Source organism: Symphalangus syndactylus, chromosome 1, assembly GCF_028878055.3.
Source record: "Symphalangus syndactylus isolate Jambi chromosome 1, NHGRI_mSymSyn1-v2.1_pri, whole genome shotgun sequence".
In the NCBI taxonomy this organism is placed as follows: Eukaryota; Metazoa; Chordata; class Mammalia; order Primates; family Hylobatidae; genus Symphalangus; species Symphalangus syndactylus.
In genome coordinates this window covers 70,882,993-70,901,623 of record NC_072423.2, presented here as the reverse complement: position 1 = coordinate 70,901,623, position 18,631 = coordinate 70,882,993, and positions in this window count along the sequence as shown.

Sequence of the window (18,631 nt, the reverse complement as noted above, 5' to 3'; positions counted from 1 at the left end):
TGGCAGTATATACTTTCTTTGTGGTCCCTTTGGCTCATTTTCAAAGCAAATAGGTTTAATTTAATATTGTTTAATATTTTCTCTGGATAGGATTGTTTATGCCAGATAAAAACACAGGGCAATGCAACATGATATTGAAATAAGATTGAAGGAACTCACTTCTTTTTATTGAAGGGCAAAATTTTAAAAGACCATGATCAGCTTGAAAGAGAACATTTGGCTCCTAATAGGTATGCATGAGCATGCATATATATGGGTTTGAGAAATACGCCTCCATTTTCTGTGATAGAATGAAAAAAATTTAAATGTAAAATTGACAGTTTGTAACTTTCACTGGATAAGCTAATGCTTGGATTTTTCTGAGCTGAAATCTTAATTTGACAGAAATGAGCTACTTTTTAATCTCATCTTTACAGTTCCTTTAAATTGACATAATTGCACACATTTATGGTATACATCACGTTTTGTTATATGTGCTCATTGCGCAATGGTTAAATCAATCTAATTAGCGTGTCCATTACCTCATATACTTAGCTTTTTTTCATGATGAGAACATTTAAAGTGGACTTTCTTGGCAGTTTTTACAGAAAAAATACATTATTAACTATAGTCACCAATGTTGTACAATAAAGCTTATAAATCTTTGGCCACATATTCTGAGTTAGAAGAGTGAGGTGACAGAAGTAAATTAAACCCTTGTCCAATCTCATTAACTAATGTGATGAGGGCTCAGACACCACTGGGAGAACACTCTTACCTAGAAATGACAATGTTGTTAATGATGATAATAAAGGAATGAATGTCACTTTTCAAGCATCAAGGACTTACAAAAACTTCTCCAGGCTAGTAACCCTTTAAATCACTGGAAAATAAGACACTAGAATTTTTCCCCAAGAAAAATTCAGCAGATTAACTTCAATTATAATTAGACAAAACAACTTAGAGCTTTCTAAACTAATAATGGTGAAGTTAAAATCAAATCTTTAAGCTCCCATCAAAACAACATCAACTAAATAATAGTGTGTAAGTTCTTAACATTTATTTTATGTTATTGATTAAACTGGGTTTAAAATGTGGAACTACAGAATTATTAATTTGCTGAACTATCACATCATGCTTAAGTCTGCATTTTTATTAGCCATCTGATGCCTTGATTTCTTAGGTCAATATTTAACATGAGAATAAACAGGCCATATAGGTAGAGCTATTTCAGTCTGACTAGTGTCTTACTCCATTTAGTCTACTATAACAAAATACTACTGACTGAGTGGCTTATAAACAACAGAAATCTATTTCTTACAGTTCTGAGGACTGGGAAATCCAGGATCAAGACACTGGCAGACTCAGTGGCTGGTGAGGACTTGCTTCCTGGTTCACAGATGGCACCTTCTTGTTGTGCCCTCACAATAGGACAAACAAATTCCTTTGGTCCTGTAAGGGCACAAATTATATTGCCTCCCAAAAGCCTTTATCTCCTAATACTATCACTTTGGGGATTAAGATTTAATATATAAATTTTTGGGACTCAAACATTCAGCTCACAGCTGCTATTATACTATTCATCATCCTGTGGTTGAAAGCTCAAATAGCATTTTAGTTTCCATTTTTTAGCTTTAGTTTTTTTGTTCTATTATATTTAGTAAGTGTGTGCGTGTGTGTGTTCTTTGTGTGTGTGTGTGTGTGTGTGTAAGCTAGTTTTGGGTTAAAATGCCTAAGTTAAAATAGAGCCCTGAATCATATCATCTGTGAAAATACATAGTTTGATGTCCTCTCTTCCTACTTGGATGACTTTCATTTCTTTCTCTTGCCTGATTGCTCTGGCTAAGACTTCTAATAATATGTTGAATAGGAGTGGTGAGAGAGGGCATCCTTGTCTTGTGTTGGTTTTCAAGAGGAATGCTTCCAGCTTTTGCCCATTCAGTATGATGTTGGTTTGTCATAGACAGCTCTTATTATTTTGAGGTAGGTTCCATCAATGCCTAGTTTATTGAGGGTTTTTAGCATGAAGAGATGCTGAATTTTATTGAAAGCCTTTTCTGCATCTTTTGAGATAATCATGTGGTTTTGTCTTTAGTTATTTTTATGTGATGAATCACATTTATTGATCTGCATATGTTGAACCAACTTTGCATCCCAGGCATAAAGCCTACTTGATCATGCTGGATTATATTTTTGATGTGCTGCTGCATTAATTTGCTAGTTTTTCTGTTGAGAATTTTTGCTTCTATGCTTATCAACAATATTGGCCTGAACTTTTCATTTTTTATTGTGTTTCTTCCAGTTTTTGCTATCAGGAGGATGGTGGCCTCATAGAATGAGTTGGGGAGGAGTCATTCCTCCCAAATTTTTTGAGTTTCAGTAGGAGTGGTGCTAGCTCTTCTTTATACATATGGTAGAATTTGATTGTGAATCTGTCTGGTCCTAGGCTTTTTTTGGTAGGTAGGCTTTTTATTACTTATTCAATTTCAGGACTCATCATTGATCTGCCCAGGGACTCAATTTCTTCCTGGTTTAGTCTTGGGAGGTTTTTTTTGTTTTGTTTTGTTTTTTTTGAGATGGAGTCTCGCTCTGTCACCCAGGCTGGAGTGCAGTGGCGCAATCTCGGCTCACTGCAAGCTCCGCCTCCCGGGTTCATGCCATTCTCCTGCCTCAGCCTCTCCGAGTAGCTGGGACTACAGGTGCCCGCCACCACTCCCAGCTAATTTTTTTGTATTTTTAGTAGAGATGGGGTTTCCCCGTGGTCTCAATCTCCTGACCTCATGATCCGCCCACCTGGGCCTCCCAAAGTGGGGAGGTTTTATATATCCAGAAATTTATCCATTTCTTCTAGATTTTCTGGATTCTGTGCATAGTCTCTCAGGGATTTTGCATTTCTATGTCATCAGTCATAATGTTCCTTTTGTCATTTCCAATTGTGTTTATTTGGATCTTCTCTCTTTTCTTTTTAGCCTCGCTAGCTGTGTATGTATTTTATTAATTTTTTCAAAGTACAAACTCCTGGATTTGCCATTCTTTTGTATGTTTATTCCTGTGTCAGTTTCTTTCAGCTCACCTCTGATTTTGGTTATTTTTTGTCTTCTGCTCGCCTTAGGGTTGGCTTGATCTTTCTTTTTAGTTCTTTTAGTTGTGATGTTAGGTTGCTAATTCAAGATCTTTCTAAGTTTTTCATGTGGCTGTTTAGCACTATAAATTTCCATCTTAACATTGCCTTAGCCATGTCTCATAGATTCTGGTATGTTGTATCTTTGTTGTCATTAATTTCAAAGAACTTCTTGAATTCTGCCTTAATTCCATTATTTAACCCAAAGTCATTAAGGAGCAGGTTGTTTAATTTCCATGGAATTGTATAGTTTTGAGCAATTTTCTTAATATTGATTTCTATTTTGATTGTGTTGTGGTCTGAGAGCATAATTGTTATGATTTTGATTTTTTCAAATTTGCTGAGGATTGTTTTATGTCTGATTATTTGGTCAATTTTAGAGTATGTGCCATGTAGCAATGGGAAGAATGTATATTCTGTTGTTTTTGGGTGAAGAGTTCTGCAGATCTTTATTAGGTCCATTTGGTCAAGTGTTGAGTTTGAGTCCTGAATATCTTTGTTAATTTTGTGCCTTGATGGTCTGTCTAATATTGTCAGGTGTGTTTTGAAGTCTCTTATTATTATTGTGTGGGAATCTAAGTCTCTTCATGAGTCTCTAAGAACTTGCTTTATGAATCTATGTGCTTCTATGTTGAGTGCATATATATTTATCATAATTAGGTCTTATTATTGAATTGAATCCTTTGCCATTATGTAGTGCTCTTCTTTATCTTTTTTGATCATTGTTTATTGAATGTCTGTTTTGTTCAAAATTAGGATTGCAACCTCTGCTTTTTTTTGTTTCTCACTTGCTTGGTAGATTTTTCTCCATCTCTTTATTTTGAGCCTATGGGTGTTATTGCCTGTGAAATCAGCCTCTTGAAGACAGCATAACTTTGGGTATTGCTTCTTTATCCAGTGTACCACTCTTTACCTTTTAAATGGGCATTTAGCTCATTTATATTCAATGTTAATATTGAGATGTGTGGGTTTGATCCTGTCATCATGTTGTTAGCTGGTTATGATGCACACTTGTTTGTGTGGTTGCTTTATAGTGTCACTGGTGTGTGTACTTAAGTATTTTTTTTGTAGTGGCTGATAGTGGTCTTTCCTTTCCATATTTGGCACTCCTTTCAGGACCTCTTATAAGGCAGTCCTGGTAGTAATGAACTCTCTCGGCATTTGCTTGTCTAAAATTGATCTTGTTTCTTCACTTATGAAGCTTAGTTTGGCTGGAGATGAAATTTTTGTTTGAATTTTTTTTTTTTTTTTGAGATGGAGTCTCGCTCTGTCACCCAGGCTGGAGTGCAGTGGTGCGATATCAGCTCACTGCGAGCTCTGCCTCCCAGGTTCATGCCGTTCTCCTGCCTCAGCCTCCCGAGTAGATGGGACTACAGGCACCTGCCACCATGCCCAGCTAATTTTTTTTGTATTTTTTACTAGAGATGGGGTTTCACCATGTTAGCCAGGATGGTCTCAATCTCCTGACCTTGTGATCCTCCTGCCTTGGCCTCCCAAAGTGCTGAGATTACAGGCATGAACCACTGCACCCAGTCGAATATTTTTTTTTAAGAATGTTGAAGATAGACCCTTAATCTCTTCTGGCTTCTACAGTTTCTGCTAAAAGGCCCACTGTTAGTCTGCCAGGCTTCCCTTTGTAGGTGAGCTGCCCTTACCTGTCTTAGGGATAGTCTGCTTGTGTTGTATTTTGCAGGAGTTATGTGCATTTCTTGAATTTGAATGTTGGTCTCTCTAGCGATGTTGGGGAAGTTTTTATAGATGATATATTGAAATATGTTTTCCAAGTTAATTGCTTTCTGTCTCTTTCTTTCAGGGATGTCAGTGAGTCACAGATTTGGTCTCTTTATATAATCCCATATTTCTCAAGGGTTTTGTTCTTTTTTTTCTTTTTTTTTTTGTCTGACTGTCTTATTTCAGAAAGCCAGTCTTCAAGCTCTGAGATTCTTTCTTCAGCTTGATCTATTCTGCTGTTAATACTTTCAATTGCATTGTGAAATCTTTATAGTGTGTTTTTTAGTTCTTTCTTTTTTTTTTTTTCAGATGGTGTCTCCCTCTGTCACCCCGTCTGGATGGAGTGCAGTGGTGTGATCTCAGCTCAGTGCAACCTCTACCTCCCAAGTTCCAGCGATTCTCCTGCCTCAGCCTCCAGAGTAGCTGAGATTACAGGTGCCCAACTATGGGGATTCACCATGTTGGCCAGGCTGGTCTCGAACTCCTGACCTCAAGTGATCTGCCCACCTCAGCCTCCCAAAGTCCTTGGATTATAGGCATAAGCCACCGCTCCAAACTGGGGTGTGTTCTTCAGTTCTGTCAAATCAGTTTGCATCTTTTCTATACTGGTTGTTTTGTCTATCAGCTCTTGTATTGTTTTGTATTGTTTTATTGTCATTCTTAGATTTCTTGGATTGGCTTTCAACATGCTCCATCTTGATAACCTTCATCCCTATCCATATTCTGAATTCTATTTCTGTCATTTCAGCCATTACCTCCCAGTTAGGAACCCCTGTATGGGGACTAGTGTCATCATTTGGTGGAAAGAAGACACAGGCTTTTTGAGTTACAAGAGTTCTTGTGCTAGTTCTTTCTCATCTCCATGGGCAGGTGTTCCTTTAACTGTGGTATAAACTGAGAAGTCAGTAGACTTCTTTCTCGATGTTTTCAGAGTGTCAAGGCTTTCTACCAGGTCTTTATTTGTAGCTGCCTTCTTGTCTTTAGTTTCACAGGGGGGTATGTTAACAAAGTATTTTTGTTATTGAACTTTCAGTTGTGATCCAGTAGATGGTGCTTAAGCATAATGGTCTGGCCGGTAGATAGGCTCTTGCTCAGTCAAGTGGCTCCTCTGTATTTCCTCACAATTGCAGCCATGCTCTTTCTCAGTGCTCTGAAAGTGTGTGCTCCTCTCTCTATTACAGTGCTGGCTGCCAATCTCAGCTTTGCTCTCCTGGGCTGCCCACCACAGCTCTGGGATGATCTCAGGGTTTATGTTCCCTCTCCAGCTTGGAGACAGCAGGAAAAGGAACCTTAATAGTGGTTGTGGCAGAAGACCTTTCAGTTTTCTCTTGATCTCTACCCCAGAGAGATGCAGAGCCATAATCAATCAGTGTGATTGGCCCAGGGCGGGTGGCTGTGTTGTGGGCCCAAGCCAGGAGAGTTCTGCCTTGTGACTAGTAGTGGGGCAGGTGGGACCTGGGGGAAACAGACTGACCTCCTCTCCTTAGAGCAACTGCACCTTGCTGCAGGTGTGGATAAAGCACTCAGGGTCATTGCTCCTTTTCCAGTTTTAGGGCAGCAAGGGCAGTACCAATGCAGTGGCAGTGGCAGAGGAGTTTCTGGTTGCTTCTGGGAGCTCCACCTCTGAGATACATGGAGCTGTGACTAGTGGGTATGTTCGGCCAGGGAGTGAGGCAGCTGCATTGCTGGCCTGAGCTGGGGGCTCTGCTTGTTGGGGAGCAAGGGGTAGAGAGCTCACAGGGAGGAGAGATTGAGCTCCTCTCCATATGGTGGCTGTGTTATGCTGTAAGTTCATGTGAAGCCCTCAAGCTCTTTGCTTTTTCCTCAGACCAAGGGCAGTAAGGACAGAAGCATGGCTGTGGCAGGGACAGAAGGGCTGTCAGTTGCCTCTTGGAGCCTCTCCACAGGGAAACTCAGAGCCACTCCCAGTGGTTGTGCTCATCCATGGGTGGGGTGGCTGATTTGTGGTCCTGAGCAGGGGGCCTGCCTGGTGAAGAATGGGGGTGGGGGCTCAGGGGGAAGAGAGCCTGGGCTCCTTTCTGTATGGTGGCTGCAGTGTGCTGGAGGTGCCAACATAACGACTAGGCCCTTTGCTTCTTTCCCAGCCTGAGGGCGGTTAGGGTGGTACCATTGCAGCTTCAATGGCAGAGTGGTTATTGGTTGACTCTAGGATTTCCTCCTCAGAGAAATGCAAAGCTGCCTCTGACTGAAGTGTTCAGGCTGGGGCAGGGTAGTTGTGCTGGAGTCCCAGGTTAGGTGGTCCCTCCCAGTGAGGAGAAATGGGGATGGAGACCCGCGTGAACAGTCTGGCCAGTTTTCCTTGGGGCAGCTGCCCTGGGCTGGGGGTCTGCCCCAGTCTCTAGTCACTGTAGACTCTCTAGAGCCTGATGGTAACAACAGCAAGGGCTGTGAGACAGCAAAGATGACAGTGTGCCCCTCCCTCTGGGAGCTCTGTCCCAGAGAAATGCAGAGCTACTCCTAGCCCAAGGGCAGTGGCAGGGGGTAGCTAGAGCCCCAGCACAGGAGGTCCTGCCCAGTGAAGAGAAGCAGGATCAGGGACCCATGTAAAAAACATTCTGGCTGCTTTTATGTGGGGCTGTAATGCTGTGCTGAGGGTCCACACTAATCCCTCATCACCATGGATTCTCCAAAGTATGGAGGCAACAACAGCCAGGATGGCAAGACAGCAAAGATAGCAGCCCGTCCCTCCCTGTGACAGCTTCATCCAAGGGAAGTGCAGAGTTGTTACCAGGCCAAGAGCCCCAGTGGCAGATGGCTGCAGTCCCATGTTAGTAGGTCTTATCCTGAGAAATTCATTGGAATTGAGGCCTGCAGACCATCACTGCTCAGTCCTCTGGATTCAGCCCCTTCCGTGGGGGCCTATGAGGGAGACTAGCCTCCCCCTTTGCCAGAGCTGCAGTGCTGATGCCGGGATGCCCAGAAATCCAAGGCTACCAGTACTCCAGGTGTGCCTGAGTGGCAGCTCTTTCAAAACTCCATGTTATCTCTGAATGTCAGTCTGATGGCCCTGGTGGGATGGGCTCATGAGGGGATCTTCTAAGGCCAGGGCTACAAAAATCCATGGGAAAAGTGTGGGTCAACAGAGTTTCCACTCACTCGCCATTTCCCTGCTGTTGGGGAGCCTCCCTTGGCTCCATTCCACTACTGAATGGGTGGTCATCCTGTCTTGCTCCTCTCCATTCTCTGTGGGTCGAGTTGTTTCCTTGATGAATCCTATATGTCCACCAGTATGTTTCAGTTGAAGATGTGGCATTTACTTGCCACTTTTTATTCTCTCCATGAGAGCAGTGCACACTAGCTGTTTCTAGTCAGCCATCTTGGCCCTTCTCAAAATCTTATATTTCATGATAAAAATTAATATAACTTTTGAATTATGGCTCATAATATTTTGATTTTTAAAAAGACAATAAAGTTATATTTTAGATGACCATCAAGCCCAGGTGATATTCCAAAAATATGTTCCATATTTTTTCTTTATTCTTAATCTGTCTTAGGAGGTAGGCATTAACACTTAAATATTCGTCTGGTTGTCAAGAACATTGACATTTTTTGGTGGACTAAGGGCAAAAACATGACATGTTTTGTTCAGTACTGGGCCACAGACGAAGCCATCAGGATAGGATGTTCTGGTTTCTTTCTCAGGCTGCCTTCCCTTTGGAGAATCTGGGCAACATCTTTTAATGCACTTCGGAAGTGAAGTAGAACATTAAATTCATTGACTTTGTGGATTCCGTCAGTGTTTATCTGTGTGAATTAATAATATTTCTTATCAATCCACTTTGGTAAGATTCTGGACTTCACTCTAAATATTACCAGCAGGTAAAACTGGATGGAAATAATATGTTGCAAGGAAGATGTTCAATTTCCTATAAAGTCATGGATTGCTCTAGCGTATTGTCCTCTGAGAAGGGTATGTCTTCGGGAAAGTTATCTTGCTAATACCACCCAATACACTGAAATTCTTTAGAGTGGGATTCAAATTTTGAACAAAACAAGTCTAGAGAACACTCGCTTTTTCTACCCCTGGGGAGCCTGGGAGAAATGGTTAGTCATTTGACCTTGTTTAAAATTGATTTGAATGTACATTTTCTTGCTATAAAAATTGAAGAGAGTAAGACACATGTGTGGCTTGTGTATCTTATTATTATAACATGAAAGCAATAGATTATTTATTTTGCCAGTAGTTGAGATAAATCAACTCTATAACTAAAACAATTGCATTTGACAGATATTTCTAGAAATTAAAAAAATGATATTACCTAAAATTTACTGAGCCAAATTATTGACATTCATTGTCTTATTTAATTTAGCTCATTACTGAGAGCACCCCATGAGTTGGCATTTTTACTATCTCTATTTTAAGTATGTGGAAATAGAGTCTGAATAGGACACACGATTATTTAATAATGGCCAAAGGTGAGACAGAAGCCTCATCTCGCTATCTATCTCTTGCAAGTAATAACTCTTGCTCTATACCACCATTTGATCTCTTGAAAGTTTGGAGTTAAGAGCATCAACTTTGCAGCCTTATTGGATTCCCAGCTCTAGCACTTATCAACTCTATAAACTTGGATCATTTACTTAACTTGTATATTTCACAGTTTTCTTCTCTGAAAGCAAGGATAAAAGTAGTGCCTGCCTCAAAAATGTTATTATGAGAGAATGTAGTGCCCAACTAATTCATTCTATGATATTATTTTATAGGCCACACCAGACTGAAGATTTAAAATATATTCACAAAGTAGCATACAAGACTTTCTGCATTAATAAATGTAATATTCATGGTTTAACCTGTTTGTGAACAACCGTGAAAGTCTGTGACATGTGATAATGTGTAATATTGCTGTAGCATCAACTTTAGTCATAGGTCTGGAGAGGCTGGTGTGAGAAGGGGTGCTTAGCTGCTCACCTCTTAGCTCTATTGTTTCTTTTTATTACAATGCTGGCAGTAGTTCTTGAAAAGTGATAAAACAAGAACAAAAACAATTTTTTTTGAGGTTGCGTGTCTGTGAAAATGGCTCTAAAAGACATTGGTGATGGAAATGAAGGAAATGTGCTGAGATCTAAGAACTAGATGGATCTTAGCCAGAAAATATAAATGTTGAGTAATATAAATTCCAGCATATCAGATTCAGCATCAATCAATTTCTTTTTAGAATGAGTCTACCACAACATCGTTAGGGAGTCAAGACCAGATGAAAAAACTAATGAAACTGTTTCTGTGGATACTCAAATCACATTTATTTTAATCTTGTCATAAGTGAGTTTAATCTTTGTCAAAGTCAGAATCTAAGTTGGAAGAAGATGGTACACTTAAATATGGGAATTGAGAGAAGATGAATAAAGGGATTATTTGCAAAGGTGAAGACAAGTTTAAGGGAAACAAACAAACAGAGGCTCAGATCCCCAAGGCAAGCAAGAGTAGGAAGTTGCTACCATTTCTGGGTCTAAGGTGTTAAAGTGTGGGAGGAATTGCCTGAAACTGCAGAGAGTAGCAGATATTCTAAGGGCCGTGGCCTTCAGAGGAATGGTGCAGCAAACTCATGGCAACTTGGCAGAGATGGAGCCAGGGAAATACCCATTCTTACATGCCTCCCACCATCTGATCTCCTGCTGAGGCCTGCCATTGGCTGAGCCTTAATTGAAGCCAAATAGTAAGGAAACCTCTTGATAAACTCAATAAACCTCTTGATGAACACATTTCCTTTATTGGACCTTTAATAAAGGTCCAATGAACCTTTGTGCAGTTTTTATAGAGTGGATCTGGAGGGAATAATGAAAAATATTCAACACAATTCTTCATTTGTTATTATTTGTTTTCTTAAAGTGGCTTATTAATCAATGCATATTCATATTTTATATGCTAAATATTGTTCTAGTAAATAAGAATATAGCAGTGAACAAAAGAGTTCAAAATTCTTACCTTCATGGAGCTTACATTCTAGTTGGGGTTATATTTAATTATATTTTATGAAAACAAATTTTATGCTCTAAAACTGTGAATTTGCGTATTCACAAAGGTTTCTAAAGAAATTCTTCTTGAATACTAAGATGCTTTATCTATTTATTTATTTCTCATGCTTTCATCCAATTTCTTCCAAACTGTTCTAATAATCTTATATTTTTTGTATAAACGACTTTTCTTTCCCTTAGAATAAGTTTATTTCTAGAAACTTTCTATCATTTATGTAAATAAGTATCCCTTGCAGAAAATTGTTATTATTTCTTCTATAATATCTGAACGATAGGATAAAGAGTAATTTTCAAATAGTAAAAACATTATTTAATATAAGTGTATAATAATATGTTATAATAGTGTATAACATAAATTAGTAGAGAAAAAATTGAATGAGGAAAAATAGTTCCAATATAAGAGAAGGTAAAAAGGAAGAAAAACATACAAAGAACTGGTAGAACAAATCTAAGCACAAAATAATAATAAATCAAAAATTACTTGTAATTGCAATAAATACAAATGAATAAAATGTTACAGTTTAAATAGATTGTCAAACTAGATTTAAAAACTAAAGGTGTTTCTGTCTATAAGAGATACATCTAAGAGATAATGACACATAAATTTTCAAAAGTAAATGTCTAGAAAGGGTAACTCATGCCAATAATAAAAAAAATAAAGTGTCCCAATGCAAAGAAAAAAATGCTTGCAGTGATTGGGTGGAAATTTCAGTTACCCTGATTTGATAGTACACATTGTATATAGGTACCAAAATATCACATGTACTCCTAAAATATGTACAACTATTATGTCAATTATAAAAGAAAATCGATTGTAGTCTTTTAATTTCAAGTAAAATAAACTTAAGAGGTAGAAACATTGTAAGAGTTAATGTCATGTCATCATGATGAATAATTCTGAAGTTGTATGCATCTAATAAGAAAGACTCAAAATATATAAAGCAAAAAATAATAACAGCTATACAAAAATAAAGCAACCTATCATGAAGATGGGTATATAAAAATACCTAGATCAGTACTTGATAGAAAAAGCAGACCAAAAAATATCAGCAATGATACAGATTTGTTAAAAACAGGTTAATCAATTTGATGTAATGAACATATATATTACCATATTCAGGAGCTATAAAACATTCTTTACAAGCATACACAGACAATTGACTAAATATTGGCTTTATAAAGCAAGCTTTAATACATCTCAAAGAATGTCATAAAAGTCACATTTTTTACCATTATGCTATCAAATTAAAAATCAGTAACAAAAAGTTGATGAGAACACACTTATAAAAGATATATAGGTCAAAGAAATCAAATATTAGAAAAATATTAGACACCAAATGATAAATATATGATACAGATAATTAATTTTGAAATATGGAATTTATACAGAAATATGAAGCCTAAAATTTTGTATCTGAAAAGAAGAAAGGCTGAGCTAAGCATCCATACTAAACAGAATGAGGACAGCACTGTAAACCTAAAAAACTGGGAAATTACCTGTCATTACAGAATTGCTTATTAAGATTCTTAAATCCTTGAGTTTTTTAGGATAATTGAGAACAGAAAGACAAGATGGGATGAAGTGAACAGAATCTTAAGCAGTTCTAAAATGAGAGGTAATAAAGATCCTTCAGCAAGGAAAAAAATCAGCATGTATTATAGGCTTCATAGCAATCTTTGGTAACAGAAAATCTTTCAATATGCTTAACAGTTCAGAAAAATCATTTTTTATTTAGATAAGCTATAAATTGCATCAAGCAAACATCCCTCTACTATGGCTAAGGTGTCAGAGAAAAGTAATAGAAGAACATTTCTGTCCAAAATCCATTTTCCTCACCACTACATGTATTGTCTTGCTTTTTTTCACCTCTTTTTATCACATATAGCCCTTGACCAAGTAAAACTGCTTTTGTCTGATACCAGAGTTTTATAAGCTAAAGAAATATTTTCCAGAGTTTTGGATTTCATAGTTACATGCACACACACACATATTACATATGTGTATATATATTACATATCTATCTCATATATCTATCATATATTACTATAGATGTAATATATACATATATATATTAGAAATACACACACACATACAACACATACACACACCCATCCTTACACACCCCCCATATATATGTAGAATATATATATATGTATATATGTATTTTTTATTTAAGGTTAGCATAGGTGTGCACAAGTTGTTTTGCTAGGAAAAAGCATCATTTCACTTAAAAAGGAATATTTTAATTTTTGAAAATGTATAAAGAATAGTTAATTACACTGCAAGGAAATGCTGCCTTGTCTTTTTCTTGTAATTTGCTATGGTTTGCTGATAGTTTTATTTTGGAAGCACACAAGTTGGCAGAGCAGTGTTTGACAAACCCTGGGGAAGAGAGGTTGATGCTTGTTTATTGATGTTTGAATTACCTTAAGGAAACATCAACTAAAATTCAGAAACTCCGGTACTTTCAGTGAGGTCCTTAGTGACCTTCCGGTGACAATGCTCAGTTTTATCTTCCTTGACCTCTAAGCAGCATTTGATACTGACAACCTCTTCTGTTCTTTTGGTACCATTTCTTCACTTGTATCCGGGATATCATCTTTTCATACTCCCCAGTTTGTTGTTTGCTACTAAACACTTCTCAGCTTCTTTTGCTGATTATTTCTTCTTCTTCTTCTTTTTTTTTTTTTCCCAATGTCTTAATTTTGGAATGTCCCAAAGCTAAGTCTTTGTTCTCTCCCTCTCTCCATACACTGACTTGGTGATTGATGTCATCAAGTTCCATAGATATAAACATCATGTATATGCTGACAATTCCCAAATGTATATCTCCATTCCAGACCTTTCTCTTGAGCTCCACACTTCTGTATCCCATTGTCTGTCTACCTGACCCCTACAATTGGATGTCTAATCTCAAACCGAATGCATTTGTAAGTGTTCTTCTGCTTTCTCTTGTGTATCACAGGCCTCTGGTGCCTACATCAATCCTGTCTGCTCACATTTGATTTCAACTTCAGCTGCAGTGAATGGTTTTAGGTAGGCTCACTCTCATTTTGCGTCGACAGTGACCCATCTCAAGCAAGCACCACAGCTTTTTTCATTTGCCCCAGTGCCTTTTCCAGTGCCACAGGAATTTGTTTATTCTGTGCTCTGCAGCATCCCAGAAATGAGATCTGCTAGGGACAAACTTCAAGTAATAGGGACTGGAACATGGTGGATAAATATGCCCATATTCCAGACAGAAAGTTCTGGGAGGCATTCTGTATGGCCTGAGAGGGCCATTGGAATCAAGTCCCCTTGCCTGTCTCACCCTCTGCTCCTTCACTCTTGCTTCCCAGATTACCTTCCATATAAATATCTACACCCGAGTTCTTGTATCAAGCTCTGCTGTTGGACTGAATTATTTTTACTAAATATTTTGTTTGATTTCTTTTTGTGTCTATGCTTATGAGGGACATTACAGGTTTTTTTTTTTCCTTATAATGCCTTTGGATGGTCTTGGTGTAAGGGTAACACTGATTTCATAAAAATAGGTTTAGGCCGGGCACGGTGGCTCACGCCTGTAATCCCAACACTTCGAGAGGCCGAGGCAGGCGGATCACGAGGTCAGAAGATCAAGACTATCCTGGCTAACACGGTGAAACCCCGTCTCTACTAAAAATACAAAAAAATTATCCAGGCGTGGTGGTGGGCGCCTGTAGTCCCAGATACTTGGGAGGCTGAGGCAGGAGAATGGCGTGAACCTGGGAGGCGGAGCTTGCAGGGAGCCAAGATGGCGCCACTGTACTCCAGCCTGGGCGACAGAGCGAGACTCCGTCTCAAAAATAAATAAATAAATAAATAAATAAATAAATAAATAAATAAATAAATAAAATAAAAGTAGGTTTGAAAGAATCTCCTCTCTTTATTTTCTGGAATAGTATGCAGATTTGGTATTATTTCTCTTTTAAATGTTTGGGAGAATGCACCAGTGACTTGGAATTTTCTTTGTGGGAAGGTTTCTAATTAAAAAAATGTTTCCTTAATAGATAAAGCACTGTTCTGTTTCTCTATGCTTATTGAGTGAGCTTTGGTAATTTTTGCCTTCTGAAGAAGTTTTACGTTTCATCTAAGTTTTGAATAAGTTTTCTTTTTTTTTTTTTGAGACGGAGTCTCGCTCTGTTGCCCAGGCTGGAGTGCAGTGGCGCCATCTCGGCTCACTGCAAGCTTCGCCTTCCGAGTTCACGCCATTCTCCTGCCTCAGCCTCCCGAGTAGCTGGGACCACAGGTGCCTGCTACCACACCTGGCTAATTTTTTTGTATTTTTAGTAGAGATGGGGTTTCACCATGTTAACCAAGATGTCTCGATCTCCAGACCTCGTGATCTGCCCACCTTGGCCTCCCAAAATGCTGGGATTATAGGCGTGAGCCACCGTGCCCAGCCAGAAGTTTTCTATTTTACCTAGTTCAGGAGTTTATTGGCAAATGTTTTTAAGCATATTTATCAATTAACCTGTGAAGTTCAGTCTTTCATTCCTGTTATAGGTCTTTAGTGTCTTTTCTTCTTTTGTTTTCCTTTTTTGGTCATCTGACTAGAGATCTATCAATTGTATTGGTCTTTCCAAATAATTAGCTTTTTAAAGTTATTTTTTCTCCTTTATTTTTAAAATTTTTTTATTTTCTTGCTTTTTGTTTTTATCTATGACTTCCTTCTTTTGTTTAGTTTGGGTTAGATGATTTTTTTTAGTTTCATAAGGGGAAAGCTTAGATCATTGTTTGAAATTTTTCTGTTTTAAATAAAAGTATTAAAGATTGTGATTTTTCTCAGCACAAATGTAGCTGTAACTCACAAATGTTTATGTTGTTTTCATTTGTACTCAATTCAAAATACTATCTATTTCTCTCATAATTTATTTTCTGAGACATTGATTATTTTGAAGAAAGATACTGAATTTTTTAATAGGAATACATTTTCTGTTTTTCATTTCTAGTTTTAGTCCACTATTGTCTGAAGACATATTCTGTATTATTTTTGTCCTTCCATATTTATTGGGAGTTTCATTATCACCCAGATTGTGCAGCCTATGTTGGTGAATATTCCATAGGGACTTAAAAATAATATATATTCTGCTACTATCACCTATATTTTTACTGATTATTTTGATCTATTTATTTTATTAATAACTTAGAGGGTGAATTCTCCAACAATAATTATGGATTTGTTTCTATCTCTTCATTTCAATCAGTTTTTCCTTTGTGTATTTAAAGCTTTGTTATTAGATTAATACACACTTTTAAAGAGATTAAAATAAACTTACTCCCTTATCTTTACATTTTGATTTCCAATAACTCTGATAATACACATTGTTCTAAGTCTGATTTTTTTGATAGTAATACAAACTCTCCAGTTTCCTTCTGATTTGTGTTTTACATTGTATCTTTCTCATCTTTTACTTTAAATTCTAAAATTCATATGGAACCAAAAAGTAATCCAAATAGCCAAGGCAATAGTAAACAAAAATAATGAAGCTGGAGGCATTTAATCAAATTATATACAAGGCTATAGTAACCAAAATGGCAGGGTACTGGTACAAAAATAGACACACAGATCAATGGAACAGAATAGAGAACCCCCAAAAAAGCTGTATAACTATGACCAACTAATCTTTGACAAAGTCAACAACAAAAAATACACTGGGGTAATAACACCCTATTTGATAAATGGTGCTGGGATACCCATATGCAGAAGAATGAAACTGGAGCCGTACTTCTCACCACATAGAAAAATTAACTGAAGATGAACTACAGACCTAAACATAAGATCTGAAACTATAAAATTCCTAGAAGAAAACCTAGGAAAAACTCTTTTTGACATTGGCCTGGAAAATAACTTATGACCAAGTCCCCAAAAGCAAGCACAACAAAACAAAAATAGACTAATGAGACTTATATCCATCTACATCTTTATATTTAAAATAAATTTCTTACATATAGGGCTGTGATTTTAATTTGGATACCAAAAATTGGAATTTTTTGGTTATTTACTCAATATAATTTTTGATATGCTTGGGGTTTTATGTACTTTTTGTTTTTTGTTTTTTTATTTGTCCTATCTGTTGTTTTCTCCTTTTTTCTAGCTTTCCTGTCTTTTTTGGAATAATTGAATGTTTATTTATGATTCCATTTTATTGCCACTGAAAACTTTATAGTTGTTTTATATCTTAGTGGTGGCTCTAGATTTTACTACACAAATTTGTAACATATAAAAGTCTGCTTTCAAAAAATACATTACTTCATGTATAGTGAAAGAACTTCAAAACCAAATATTTATGTATTTCCCCTCCTGTTTTGTTGTCATACATTTTACTTCTGCATATATTATGAACTGCCAAATAGATTTATATTTTTGCCCTAGATTCTCAATTTTACTTTTATGTTTTTTATTTTTTTTTTTGCTTTTGTGTTTCTTTTTTACTTCTTATTGTATTTTTCAATTGTTTAAGAAGATTAAAAGTAAAGAATAAAAGATATTTTTATATTTATCCACATTTATACATTTTTGTTAATCTTAATTTCTTTGAATAGATAAAATTTTCTATGCATACCATATTTCTTTTGTCGGAAGAACTTTGTTTAACTTTTCTTGTAATTCAGGTTTATAAGCCATGATAGTTCCAACTTCTGTGTCATCTCTGTGCCTGATTATATTACTTATTTTATCTCTTGACAATGGTTTTAGTAAAACAATACTAGAAACTGAGGTAAATAATTATTTTGGCCAGAAATGGGTATGCTTCTTTATTATCATGTCATTAGTCTGGGGATCTTGGCAATGTGGCCAGTAGTTGAGCTAGGCTTTTGCTTTGTTCCTACTATGGTTACTTTTAATGGACCACAGACTTCAAATTTCTCCAATGACGGACTGCTTCTGCTTTGTGGTTACTGTGAAGCCTGCATAAAATATATTTCTATAATACTAATCCTCCTTCCTTCTTTGCCATGGCATTTTTTATCTTCATGAATGATTTCCTTAATTCAAATCATTCTAATTATTAACAACCTATGACAATATATATATATTGTTATATCAATAGTGTCTCCTGGAGTTTGCAATCTGATAGTCTTTCGAAGAGTTTTAGTTGATATAGCATTTTCCCAAGCTGAGCCCATCATGATACCTCACTTTTCTCATTAAGAGGTGTGGTTCAGGGTGGGTATGTGGCCCACACAGAACAAAACTGTTGTTTTGGATTTTTCTGGATGCAAGTTGTGTGAATGAGCTCTCTGTCTCTGACATTAAGACTGTAACACAGTTATTCTCAACTGGGGACAATTTCACTGCCCCCAGAGGACATTTGGCACAGTCTAGAGAAAACTTTTGTTGTTACAGCTGGAGTTGGTGAGGAGTAGAAGGCGCTACTGGCATTTAGTGGGTGGAGGCCAGGGAGGCTGCTTGACATCCTGCATTGCATGGAGCAGATCTCCAAAACAAAGAATTATCCAGACCAAAATGTCAACAGCTCTGATGTCAAGGAACCTTGCTGTAAGAATATTAGCTCAGAACTGGCTGTGGCTATGATTCCATCCATAAAGGAATGGCAAATTTAAATTAATGAAGAAAAGCAGAGCTAAGAGGTAAATAAAAGGATTAAGAATGAGTTCTAAAGCTGCCTGATGTCCTGGATCCAGTTTTTCCAGAACCTGAATTCATCCATACTGTTTCTTTGACTTTGTTATTGAACCCTTTGAAAATATATGATTCTATATTTCATTTCCATCACTTGCAAGCCAACTATTATGTAAAATATACAGTTCTTGCAACAGGT